At 41.3% G+C, this 14,436-nt stretch overlaps 1 long non-coding RNA gene across 1 annotated transcript in view; it reads right to left on the reverse strand.

The window, feature by feature from the left end:
• Positions 1–14,436, reverse strand: part of LOC143987414 (uncharacterized) — a 319,148-nt gene that overhangs the window by 132,547 nt on the left and 172,165 nt on the right. The window contains exon 4 of the long non-coding RNA XR_013276646.1: positions 7,062–7,250. This is a non-coding gene — a long non-coding RNA (uncharacterized LOC143987414). The remainder of the gene's footprint in view (positions 1–7,061; positions 7,251–14,436) is intronic.

Below are 14,436 nucleotides of genomic sequence, written 5' to 3' on the forward strand. Positions count from 1 at the left end.
CGTATAAGTGTTACGGGTGACTCTGGTTAGTTTGTTTTTTATAGCATCAGGGCACCCACCATTTATTACCCAATAAAGGTTTAACCCCCTGATCACCCGGCGGGTGATATCAATTAGGTTTTAGGGTCAGGGTCTGCGTCGCCCCAGGCAGCGCTAGGTTAGTGCCAGTACCGCTAACACCCACACGCAAAGCATACACCTCCCGTAGTGGTATAGAATCTGAACAGATCAATATCTGATCTGATCAGATCTATACTAGCGTCCCCAGCAGTTTAGGGTTCCAAAAAAACGCATTGTTAGCGGGATCAGCCCAAATACCTGCTGGCACCTGCGTTTTGCCCCTCTGCCCAGCCCACCCAAGTGCAGTATCGATCGATCACTGTCACTTACAAAACACTAAACACATAACTGCAGCGATCGCAGAGTCAGGCCTGATCCCTGCGATCGCTAACAGGTTTTTTGGTAGCATTTTATATTCAAATCCGGAAGGCAGTGCTTGGTTTTCGGGGTCCCGTACGTGGCTAGGCTCCCAAAAAGTCCCCCACATGTGGTATCCCCGTACTCGGGAGAAGCAGCAGAATTTATTTTGGGGTGTAATTTGACTTCTGCCCATAGCATGTGTGAGCAATATATCATTTAGTGACAACTTTGTGCAAAAAAAAAAAAGTTTGTAATATTCCCGCAACTTTTGGCAAAATATAAAATATTCCATGGACTCAACATGCCTCTCAGTAAATAGCTTGGGGTGTCTACTTTCCAAAATGGGGTCATTTGGGGGGGTTTTGTGCTATTTTGGCATTTTATGGACTTCGAAACTGTGATAGGTAGTGAGGAGTTAAATCAAAAATTTGCACCCTTAGAAATCCTGAAGGTGGTGATTGGTTTTCGGGGTGCCGTGCGCGACTAGACTCCCAAAAAGTCCCACACATGTGGTATCCCCGTACTCAGGAGAAGCAGCAGAATGTGTTTTGGGGTGTCATTTCACATATGCCCATAGCATGTGTGAGCAATATATCATTTAGTGACAACTTGGTGCAAAAAAAAAAAAAGTTTGTAATATTCCCGCAACTTTTGGCAAAATATAAAATATTCCATGGACTCAACATGCCTCTCAGTAAATAGCTTGGGGTGTCTACTTTCCAAAATGGGGTCATTTTGGGGGGTTTTGTGCTATTTTGGCATTTTATGGCCTTCGAAACTGTGATAGGTAGTGAGGAGTTAAATCAAAAATTTGCACCCTTAGAAATCTTGAAGGTGGTTATTGGTTTTCGGGGTGCCGTGCGCGACTAGACTCCCAAAAAGTCCCACACATGTGGTATCCCCATACTCGGGAGAAGTAGCGGAATATATTTTGGGGTGCAATTCCACATATAACCATGGCATGTGTGAGCAATATATCATTTAGTGACAACTTTTTGTAAAAAAAAAATATATTTTTTTTTTTTTGTCATTATTCAATCCCTTAGGACAAAAAAAATAAATATTCAATGGGCTCAACATACCCATCAGCAATTTCCTTGGGGTGTCTACTTTCCAAAATGGGGTCATTTGGGGGGGATTTGTACTGCCCTGCCATTTTAGCACCTCAAGAAATGAGATCGGCAGTCATAAATTAAAAGCTGTGTAAATTCCAGAAAATGTACTCTAGTTTGTAGACGCTATAACTTTTGCGCAAACCAAAAAATATACGCTTATTGAAATTTTTTTTACTAAAGACATGTGGCTGAATAAATTTTGCCCTCAATGTATGACTAAAATTTAGTTTATTCGATTTTTCTTATAACAAAAACAAGAAAATATCTTTTTTTTTCAAAATTTTCGCTCTTTTTCCATTTATATCGCAAAAAAAAAAAATCGCAGAGGCAATCAAATACCATCAAAAGAAAGCTCTATTTGTGGGAAGAAAAGGACGCAAATTTCGTTTGGGTGCAATATTGCATGACCGCGCAATTACCAGTTAAAGCAGCGCAGTGCGAAATTGCAAAAAGACCTCTGGTCCTTAAGGTATTTATTGGTCCGGAGCTGAAGTGGTTAAGAGCCCTTTCACATTGCCAGCGCCCGAAAAACACTCGTAAAGCATCGCTTAAACTAGCGGGGCTTTACCACCTTTTTTTTGAGCGCTAGTGGGGTGCTTTTAAACCCTGCTAGTGGCCAAATAAAGGGTTAAAAGCGCCCACAAAGTGCTGCTGCCAAAAGCGATTTGCAAGCGCTTTGCAGGTACTTCCCATTGATTTCAATGGGAAGGGGCACTTTAGGAGCAGTGTATTCACTGCTCCAAAAGCGCTGCAAAGAAGCTGCTTTGCAGGACTTTTTTTTGACGCACTGCCAGCGCAGCACTTCAGTGTGAAAGCACTCGGGCTTTCACATTGGGATTGCAGTTGATACTTCTTTCAGGCGCTTTACAGGCACTTATTTTAACGCTAAAGCGCCTGAAAAACGCCACAGTGTGAAAGGGGTCTCAGTGTGAAAGCACTCTGGCTTTCACATTGGGATTGCAGATGAGGCTTCTTTCAAGCGTATTACATGTGCTTTCTTAACGCTAAAGCGCCTGAAAAACGCTTGAAAAATGCCCCAGTGTGAAAGGGGTCCGAGAGATTATGACTGCTCCAATACCTTTCTTCTATGCATCCACTGAAAATGAAAAGGAGGGGGGTGCAGAAATGCAGGGTGCTTTGAATAAACAGAAACATAATTCCTAATTTTATAGAATATGCAATTCTAACATATTAGAAGAAAAGAGTAATGCATTCAGCAGAGACAAAAATGAAACTATCAAGCTCTGCCAGTAAATGCTGTAATATTAAGAGTAATACTGATCCTGATGTGTGGGTGTGGGTGTTATTCAAAATCATTAATTCAGGTGGAGTGTGCATACCTCACAGATTTAAAAAAAAACTCTCTTGATGATCATTACTAGAAAACATTCATTCCGATGAGTCATTTTATTTGTTTTAAAAGTCTAGATAACAGGTGCTCAAGATTATATATGCTTTGGCCAAGGCTGTTTTCTGGGAAACGCTTAACCATCAGTTTGTACAAAGAAGGGACCTCTAAAACTGTTTCTCAGTAAAGACTATTGAATAAATTTAAACTATAACTCTTTGCCCCAAAATTGAATGGGGGTGCCTATTGGGGTCCTGACACTAAACTTGTGCACCTTCCGCTGCTGTCAATCAAAGCCAGTGACAAGGGAGCAGGGGGAAGGGCCGAGCCCAGCTGTCTGTGTCAATGGGCCTAGGAGTAAGCATGCACAAGTGCCCCCATGGGAAGTGGACAGAGAGGAGGAGCCAGGGGCACTGTCAGGGACCAGAGCAGGTATAGTATAGACATGTTTTTTTTTTTGTTTTTTTTTCCATAATTTTTATTGTTTGTTTTTTTAAATTGTACCTTTACAATCTCTAGAATAGAACTATAGGCAAAACTTTTTTTTTTCATTTTGGATATAGTATTTTTTTGCCATCCATGTTCCATTGGGGAGATTTACCATGCTTTCCTGTCCTGTAGCCTAAATGGGATGTGAGAGAAAATCCCTGCAAAATAAGTGAATTCTTTGGTACCCCCTCAGAACTAGTGTCCAAATTGAAGGATTTCACCTCTATAACTTTTCTGGGGATAGCCCAAAATTTGGGATTTTCTTTTTCTTTTACTTTCACTTTCAATGATAATGGTAAACTAGGCCAAATAGAGAGGGTGAATCTCCCTAATCGGGGCAAAGCATGCTTGCCAACTGTGCCGAATTCCCGAGGGCGTTCCTGGGATTTAGACCCTTTTCCCGGATTTTGCGATTCCCGAGAAATGTCCCAAGAAATTCTTCCGTCCGTGGCTTTTTACTTAGATTTTAGGTTTAAAATGTGTCAGCCAAATAATCTGAGTAGTGAAAACACCGTGACTTAAGAACGCATGTTGAGTGAGGAAACGGATGAGGAGACCTGCCACCGTACAAGCCAATTAGAAACGATCATTTCAATCCATTGGTATCCATAAATGTGATAGGTAAAACTGCAGTGGTGTGATGCCGTAATACCAACAATGTGAACATATGATCATATACCGTGTATGCGATGACAACGAACCTGGTGTTAAAGGGAGACGAGAAGTAACCTGAAGCGAAGCAGGCAAATTAAAAACGTAAACTCAGGCCTACAAAACTTGATAAGTGCGACAGGCCAATGAAGTGAGTAGTGCAAAGAAAAAAAAGTATGAAACAGTCAAACGTATGCTGTATGAGATGAGGAGACTTGCCACTGCACAAGCCAATAAGAAACGATCATCTCAATCCAATAAACGTGATGGGTGACCCCGCAGTGGTGCAATGCCATAAGCCTAAGCCCCCGTACACACGGTTGGACATTCCGATAACAAAATCTGTTGGATTTTTTTCAACGGATTTTGTCCGAAACTGGTGTTGCATACACACGGTCGGACAAAGTTGACGGAAAATCTGATTGTTCGGATCGTGATGACGTTCGATCGTTGCGACGGGACTACGTTGTGGCTAGTAGCCAATAGCTTTGGTCTCGTAATTTGATCTGAGCATGCGTGGCACTTTGTTCAATCGGAATTCTCTACAACGATCGGAAAAAGTCAGATCGGATTTTGTTGTCGGAAAATTTGAGGTCCTGCTCTCAAATTTTTTCAGTCGGAAATTCTGACGGAAAACGTCTGATAGCGCCCACGCACGATTGGATTTTCCGACAATATAATCCGATTGGACCTTTTCTGTCGGAATTTGTGTACAGGGCATAATACATGAAAATATGATCATGTAAAAATGTATGAGCCACAAAGAAAACCCCAGTAAAAACCTTTGTGATCACTGATGATACAGTACCTATGGAAAAAAAGGAACATACCAAGCTACCATTTGTAACAATGCATGGATTGTTGCAATCAGGTTTGAAAAAGAAATCATTGTAACTGAACCATGCCTGACTTGTGGAGTATAGGAACACAGGGAATGACCCCAGAGTGGAGGAGGTCCAGATAATACATGCACTATGTGACCCCTGCCAAGCCATGATGTGGGGTGCCTAGGTGAAACAGGAAGGTACCTGCACCTGAGATAGACTGATGGTGCATTTTTTTTCTGCCCTGGTCATGGAGAGATTGGTAAATTGGTATTATGGCGTGAGCGAGCTACAGGTGGAGGTGGTACAAAAATCATGCTGCATAAGTAACCCATTGAGCCAAAATCAACATACAAAGCTGACCACTCAAAACAAACACGTATGGATTGTTGAAGACAGGTTTTAAAAAATAATAAAAACAAAATCACCATCAAAACTGACCCAAAACATCATTTGTGTAGTGGTGGTCATGCTGAGATCTTTGTGTGTGGATGGTCCGGATTGTAACGTGTGCTAAGTGACACCTGTGAGCCCAGCTGGTGAGGGGTGTTCAGGAGCTGGTGTGGAAGGTGGCCTGGACTCAGGTATGAAAAAAGAAAGAAAAAAGTCATTGTATAACCTTGAGGAGCTTTATAGGCCATAGTGCACACTTCAATGTCCCCTTGATGCCCTACACATTTGATGGCCTCCTTTGCTGCTCTTCAACACAGTAGTAAAATGTACAGAAACAAAACAGTGGAAGAAGATTTGCATGGCCAAGAAAGAAAGCCGCCAATGATTGGTCATTCCACTTTCATTTGTACCCTGTGCATTTGCTTCAAGTGCAGTCAATATACACCAGTCTTTAGCTGATTCCATACTCTGTTGGGGATGACTCATATTCCAATGCTTCTTTGTCCAGTTCCCTCTGTTCCCACTGCCACGAGCAATAACCCTGACTATAGGGTTAGGGAACGCATTATACTATTATAACATGTGTAAACAGCAACACAATCACAGAAATGATGAGGGGACTTCACTACTGCACAAACAGGTATTGAGGGAGGGGGCATAGTAAAAGGTAGGGTCTTTTATTGTAATGCCTGGTCTTAACTGCAATTGCCATGACCTCTTTTACTACACCACTGACCCACTCAAAAACAAAAGGATTCTGAATTTTATGGCTGTAGAACATGCTTGGTCATATGAGAGCTCTGGGGGTGTGATAAGGGTTGAATTCTACAGTCTTCTAGTCAAAGCCATGTAGTAGAAACCAGAAAAAGACGTTATCTACGCCTATTACAGCAAGTCCCTGCCAAAATCAATTTGCTAAATATATTTCTCTATGAGAGTAGTAAAAAAAAAAAAACTGAGAAAGAGCCAATCTTGTAATCCCATAATAGCACTATCAAGTCACTCTACTCAAAACCACTTTCACCTGGCATTTCACACAATATTCACAACTCAATTACCACTGCAACCGCTTGCTATTAATCTGGCCTAATTAGCTTGCTGTTATTGCTTTTTATGCACAGTCCTATATGTGGGAATGAGACAGATGCAAGTAAAGTATTTTCCTTATTAATTCTATTATTTTCTATAAACACTGCCACAGAATGAACAAGCTTCCACATCTATACCTCCATGGATAAACACTTACATGAGTTATGTTAACCATATGGTTCTTTGCTCTAAATATATAGACGGACCTGTGAGGATAAAAGTAAATCAATACAGTTCTCTTAAAATGAGACAACATACTCCAAAATTGAATAATCTGTATAGAAGCAAATCAAAACTAAAGTAAAAGTAACTACAAGTTCTGTCACAAGCCTAAATCATGCAGTATATTTTTAAATCCATGTATATATTCCTATTAAATTTATACAAAGCAAGCTCTACAAATTAACAACCCACTTTACAGTATTAATGCATTACAATACAAAGCAGGGCTGAAAACCAGAAACGTTACACTGTTCATATTAAAGAATCTGTAAAAGTATTGTGCCAATCTACATACCCAGTGAACAGCAAGGAAGATCGATCCTTGTCACTTAAATCAGATGGAATCTGTGAAAATTGCTCATTTACGTGCAACAAAAGTCACTGTTCAAGAAAGCTCCTTTCCACCAAAGCTGCAGAACATTTTATATTTCACTATTTTAAACTTTTACACTTACAAGCTTTAATAGAAATTCAAATTCAATTTGAACAAAATTACTCATGCTGACTCACCAACCACCACTTCCTCTAGCTGAATTCTTGTCATAGTTGTGACTGTGACTGGCCAAATTCACAAGGCTTTTCCATCTCCGATGACACATTTACAGTAAGAGAAAACGGAGCAAGGCATGGGGAGGGCTTCCAGCACCCGACGATTCTTCATATAGAAAGAGAGATCCTGGGAAGATGCCCTAGAAGGGTCTAATAATATATGCAATATGTAAATTACACATCCTTTTTACAAAAAAAAAAAAAATTGATCTTATTTAAATTTTTTTTTTGTTGTGTGCTAAACGTACAATGTGTTAAATGGCTTCATATTGTAAAACAACATTCAGTGTAAAAAAAAAATAGGTAACTGTGTACAGCAAAATGCTTCTTGCATACCCCAAAACAACTTTGAATGTTTATAACTGGAAAAGGATACTGGGCAATGCAGAGATGAGCTAATAGTTAGTTGTCAGCATTGCTATAATGAAGACTGCAAGTAAGTGAGCTCTAAATGTACTCCATAAGGTTCCATTCACTTCAGTGTGTTGGAAAATGTATATGCGTTTCATTCAGTGTTTTTTTCATTTCAATGGCCAGAATAAAATAATATGCTGGCCAATTAAATTAATAAATACTCAAGCGCTTAGGAGAGATTTTTTTAGCTGCTTTTCTCCTGCAAGCATTTAGAAGAGCCCCAGTGTACGAGGCCTTAAAATGCAATTTACATGTGGAAACGCGCATTGCGCATAGGAATAGCGCAACCTATTCCTTTTAGTGGGCTGCCCTATGTGCATTTGTCGTGCCAAAGAATCTCCTGCTCCTTTTTGGATGACAAGCTTAGCTCAATTTTTAGCCGTGCATTTTTGCATGATTGCTGTACGACTATTGCACAATATTGAAATCGCAGCAGAATTGCACCACATTTGGGGTGCCAGTAAGAATAATGGCCCCCAAATGCACACTGCACGTTCTCTCACAATTTTGAATAACCTTATGTGAACTGGGCCTGAATAGCTGAAATAATGTGAATGTGACTGAAAATTTACTATTTAAACCATACATTGCATTTTTATTGCGTTTTCATGGCATTACCATCAACTATAATAACAGCAAACAAAAAGATGCCCCAAGCAGGATCTTTCAAAAACAAGGTACTGTGCTATAAGGTATTTTTTTTGGGGGGGGGGGGGTTCTGTTAACACTTTTAGTGCAGTTATAATGTGATGGTGTGAATTTTCTGAGGAGGCAGCAGTAAATTAGCTTGAAGCTTTAGTTCATAGTCAGTATAAATGGGAAAAATTGCACTTAGTGATCTTTTTAAATTAATTATATCACGCAACAGCAGCACTCATAAATATGTACACACCATATGTTAATGAAAATGTTGCGCTGTCAAAATATAGTGATATAGTGATAAAATCTTTCCTCAATATAATTATATCAGAGGATATAAACCATTATAGTCCATTGCATAATCCAAAAGACATTATATAAATGTTAAAGTGATAAGAGTGTCCAAACACCAGCAAATCCTTAGGTGAAAAAAAGGGTGGTGTCCTTTCAATGAACAACGGTAGTGTAACACCTCGTGCTCCTCAAGGGATAAATAAGACGAAAATATCTTCTTACCAGATATTAGGACTTTTCAAGGCCTGTATATGCATAAAGCTACTACCAGCCTGTTAAGGGACGCCAGTGATGCATATAACAGTCTCATAAGAGCCTCAGACCCGATCATGCAGTATGCCAGAAAGAGAAAACAAACTCATTGCGCAGCGTTCAGTTAAAAACACCCCCCTACTGTCTCACAGATGATGTTCTATTAAACGAAACGTACGTCAGGCAAGGCAAGGAATAGCGGTGACGTCTTAGCACTCAGAGAGTGTTTGACTGATGTTTGTTCGATATGCCTGTGTAACTTATCTTTGCTGTAAGTAGATCTGCTATTAAACTCTTGTGCTTTTAACTGAACGCTGCGCAATGAGTTTGTTTCCACACCTTTCTGGCATACTGCATGATCGGGTCTGAGGCTCCTATGAGACTGTTATATGCATCACTGGCGTCCCTTAACAAGTGGAACAGTTAAGCTGGCTTATGCCGGAAGTGAGGGGCGAATACTCACCAATGCATATAAAGGCCTTGAAAGGTCCTAATATTTGGTAAGAAGATATTTTTGTCTTATCTATCCATTGGGGAGCACGAAGTGTTACACCTTTCGTTAACTGGAAGGAAACCATCCTTTTTTCACCCAAGGATTTGCTGGTGTTCGGACAATATTATCACTTTAACATTTATATAATGTCTTTTGGAATATGTAATGGATTTTGGTATATAGTCTCTTAGTACACTACACTGTAAGGTTAGTAGTAATAAGGAGGGTTATTGTTGCCTTTTAAGCTGATGTTTTAAATCTATAAAATGATGTACCTTCTTTATGAAGTCATTACTATTTTAAAGCTGCATGCCAGACAGATAATAAAAATACATTTTTATATACTGTTCATAACATAAAATCTTTTTTCTTGAAATTCATTGAGGGACAATTCGAATACAGTCAGGTTATGCTGCCACTTATAGGAGGTTGAAACACTGGCAAACAAAAAAAAGACCTCATGTACACTGCTGCTGGTAAACAGACGTTTAGGAGCAGTTGGGAGTTTTTTTTAAACTACCCCTGAACTCTCCTCTGTTATCTTATCAGTACATGCACACAGGGTTGTTAACAGTAGTTTCTAGGCAGTTGAGTTTAGAGGCATTTTTTGGAACGCAAAGAAAATGCATTAAGAAGCTGAGTTTACAGGCATTTCAAGCTCCAAATGCTTCTAAACGCAGCTAATCATTTAGCCGCTTTTCGTTTACAGGCATTTTTCCTTTTTGTCTATTTTTATACAGGCAGTTTTTGTTAAACGCTTCTAAATGCAAACGTGGCAAAATGCCGCAGAACTCGGCATGTAAACACGGCAAAACAGACATTTTAAACGTGGGTTACTATCTGTCAAGTTAAATTGTCCAGGAGAGGTTTTAAAAACATCCTGTGTACATGAAGTCTATGCCAGCCTCTAAATAATACCTCCACTACCCATTACGCCTAGGTTTTGTGAGCGGGTAGTACATAATAATAATAATACAGAGGGAGGGGCAGAACCTGTGTCCTTCAATTGACATCAAGTAAAATATTTTACAGTGAAAACACAAAAAAAAAATATTTTCCATATTTTACCCTTCTATGTAGAGATCGTGCATTAAGAAGCATCAGAAGGCCATTCATTGGCTTTAGGAAAGAGACAGTACAATCATGAACAATGCATTCTGCAATGTTTAGTATATACACGCTTCTACAGCTGAAGAAGGTGACGGAAAATTGTTTTTTTTTGGCTCCTTCCACTGACCTCCTGCATTTAGGGAGAAGCACACCAGGGCATTGTTAATTACGGTGTTAGGAGCAGGTCCAAAAAGGTGTTTTCAACTGAAGGATAACTGAGTCAGATGTTACTTGGACATATCATTGGTATCCTAGGCATGAAGTCAAAGTGCCCTACACATGTGAATTATTATTATTCAGGATTTCTATAGCGCCAACAGTTTGCACAGTGCTTAACAAAATAAAGGCAGACATTACAGTTACATTACAATTTGGTACAAGAGGAATCAGAGGGCCCTGCTCATTAGAGCTTACAAGATAAAAAGAGAGGGTCAATTGATCCAAAAGGTAATAGCTGTGGGGGATGAGGTGATGGAGGAAGTAAAACAATGTATTAGTCAGAAGCATGATAGGCTTCTTTAAAGAGAAAGGTTTTCAGGGATCGTCTAAAGATGGATAGATTAGGGAACAGATGAACAGATTGGGTTAGGGAGTTCCCAAGGATGGGAGAAGCTCTGGAGAAATCTTGGAGGTGAGCATGGGAGGAGGTGACAAGGGAGATAGAGAGCAGGAGGTCTTGAGAGGACCGAAGAGAACGGCTTGATTGGTATTGTGGTACTAGGTTAGTGATGTAGCTGGGGGCAGAGTTATGGATGGCTTTGTAAATTATTGTTAGTTCTTTGAATTTTATTCGTTGGGTGAGTGGAAGCAGGTGGAGGGATTGGCAGAGAGGGGTGGATGACACTGAATGGTTGGTAAGGTGGATGAGTGAGTCTTGGAGCGGCATTCATTATGGACTGAAGGGGGATGGTCTATGTAGAGGTAATCCAATGAAGAGGGAGTTGCAGTAGTCAAGGCAAAAGATAACCAGGGAGTGAATTAGAAGCTTGGTGGTGTCATTCGTTTAAAAGGGGTGTATTCTGGAAATGTTACGGAGGCTAAGGTGGCATGATTTGGACAGGGATTGGATGTGGACCTGAAAGGACAGTTCAGAGTCTAAGGTTACCCCTAGCACCCTGGCATGTGCGGACGGACTGATAGATGTGCCATTGATCTTGACAGAGAAATCAGGGGAAGGGGCACGAGGGGGAGGAAATATTAAGAGCTCAGTTTTAGATAGATTCAGTTTGAGGAAGTGGTTTGACATACAGGCTGATATGTCTGTTAGTAAATCAGTGATGCGTGAGAAGACTGATGGGGTGAGCTGAGGGGAGAGATAGATTTGGGTGTCATCAGCATATAAATGGTAGTCAGCTGACCTAGGGAGGACGCGTAGATCGAGAATAGTAGAGGACCAAAGACAGAACCTTGGGGGATCCCAACGGGAAGAGGAGTTGGAGAGGAGGAAGTGGAGTTGTAAGTGACACTGAAGGTGCGATGAGATAGGTAAGATTTGTATCAATGGAGAGTGCAGCCATGGAGACCAAGCAAATTTTTTTTTTTGGGGGGGGGGTCAACTGTATCAAAGGAAGCAGAATAATGACTGTTGGTTTTGGCTGTTTGTGAGTTTTAGGAGGGCAGTTTCTGTGGAGTGCTGTGGGCGAAATCCAGACTGAAGAAGATGAAGAAGGTTATTCTCAATGAGGTGGTTGCTCAGTCGGTTGTAGACTAAACATTCAAGGAGTTTGGAGGCAAAAGGGAGTAAAGAGATGGGTCTTAGATTATTAAGATTGGTGGGGTCTAGTAAGGCCCTTTTTGGTAGAGGAGTGACTAGCGCATGTTTTAGAGGGTTGGGGAAGATGTCAGTAGAGAGTGAGAGGTTAAAGATATGAGTTAAAGAGCGTAGGATAGAGCCAGATGGTGACAGTAGAATTTTAGAAGGAACAGGGTCCAGGGGGCAGGAGGTTAGGTGGGCATTAGAAAAAAGTTTTATTGACTTCCTCTATAGTAGCTGAGTTAAAAAAGGAAAGTACTGATTGTGTAGGAGGACAAAGAGTGTAAAGTGAGGGAGATATCTGTAGAATGGAGATCTTGAGACGGATCATCTCAATCTTATTTTTGAAGTGATTAGCAATCTACTGGGCAGTGAGTAATTTAGTGGGTGGAGGTAATGGAGGATGAAGTAGATTGGTAAAGGTAGAAAAGAGTTGACAGGGACTGCATGAGTGGGTGTTAATGAGAGTGATAAAGTAGATCTGTTTTGCAGTGTTGAGGCAGGAACGGTATTTGTGGAGGGCAGATTTATATTGGCTGAAATCTTGCTGTGACTTAGTCTTACACAACAGGTGCTCAAGAGCGCTGCTCTGTTTTTTGATGCTTCTGATATTGTCTGTCTGTCAGGGTTGTAGTGGTTGGGATCGGATTCTGTGTGTAGTGAGGGGGGCGAAGGTATTCAGGTGGATGACAGTGAACCGTTGTAGACAGAAGAGGCTAAGTTGGGGCAGGACAAGGATGAGATTTTGTCTTAGATGCAATCTGTAGCAGAAAAAATAAGAGAAGGCTTAAGATGGCAAAGGTTTCTACGGGTAATAGTTTGGTAGTTGGAAGGCAAGGAGTAAGAAGATAAGGAGAGAATGAAACTAATAAGGTGGTGATCAGAGAGAGGAAAAGGAATATTGGAGGGGTTGTGCCGAGTGCATAGGTAGGAGAATATGAGGTCAAGGCAGTTGCCAGCAGAGTGAGTAGAAGCATGTGTCCATTGTTTTAGGTCAAAAGAGGATGTTAGGCTCAGCAGCTTAGAAGTAGCGGGAGTGTTAAGATTAACAGGGATATTGAAGTCACCAAGAATGATTGTTGGAATTTCAGAAGAGAGAAAGTAGGGTAGCCAGGCAGAGGAGTCATCAAGGAAGCTTGATAACGGTCCAGGGGGCCGATAGATCACAGCAATTGTCAATGAAACTGGAGAAAATAGACAAATACAGTGAGCTTCAAATGAGTACATGTGAATGTACTTCGCCATGCATGAAAAAAAGCTTAGATGCTTGCAACAGGCTGCCACAGCTAAAGTGCAAAGCTCCAGACAATTACCCCAACTGTTCAGTGAAACAAGGGTCAATTTTACCAATGGCTGAGTCCTCTTGAGGGAATTAAACTCAAGTCACACAGTTTCCCAAATCAAGGACACAGCCAAAATGGACAGGAGAATCATGCCAGATAATTTAAACTGGGGAACTATGTAGGGAATATGACTGTGTGTTAGTGAAATCCTAAAAAGAAAGCACATGTTTAACCTGTTTGGTAGTATGCCTGTTAAAGTGGATTGCTGGAGCATCTATGGTAGGAAGAGGACACCTAACAAACTTCCTCTCAAGAAGGAATGTTGCCCGACATTTTCTGGAGGAATTTATGTCTTCCTTGTTCCCATAGAGCAGGGCTCAAAATTTCAAGTCTTGAGCTACTAGCCAGGTCTTAAGGGTTACTCGCCACTAGTTGCCCCACCCAACTGCTACCCCACCCCGCCCATAATTCCGCCCCTAAACACGCCCTCATAAATTATCTCATGAAATGACACTTAAGTTAGAAGGCTGGCCGGAGGCTAGAGCCTGTAGTTGTAGGAGGAGTCTGGGAGTTATATATATCCATCCTCCTCTATTTCCATGTTGGCTCATCTTCATGGTTGCCGGGTTACAGCTGACGTACGTTATTTCCAGGTCACAGGGCGTCTGCATCACTTTAGGTTTTTCGAATTGCAGAGCGGCAGCACGGTCAGCTGCAGGAAACTCATGGCGGTTTCACCTCTCCCGGTGCTCACGGTTCTGGTTGGTGCAGGTGGAGGGCATCAGCAGGGGAGGCTGTGCCGCATGCCTTTCATAAAATACACGTGTCTTCATGGTTGTCACTGTGAAGCGGCCAGCGATTCGTCGCTTCCGAGTTCCGTACTGCAGAGAATCTTGTGGCATCCTGAGCCAGGTAGGGTGGTCGGTCCACTCTCCCTTGGCGGACGTTCGACGGGAGGTAGGTGAGCGGCTATTCAGCCTGTGGGGGGGGGGGGGGGGCGCTGGAGAATTACAGTGCCTTGCAAAAGTATTCAACCCCCTTGGCATGTTTCGTGTTTTGTTGCCTCACAACCTGGAATTAACATGGATTGTTTGATAA

This window comes from Lithobates pipiens, unplaced genomic scaffold (assembly GCF_037356315.1).
Source record: "Lithobates pipiens isolate NorthernLeopardFrog02 unplaced genomic scaffold, aLitPip1_a1.2 Scaffold_18, whole genome shotgun sequence".
In the NCBI taxonomy this organism is placed as follows: domain Eukaryota; kingdom Metazoa; phylum Chordata; class Amphibia; order Anura; family Ranidae; genus Lithobates; species Lithobates pipiens.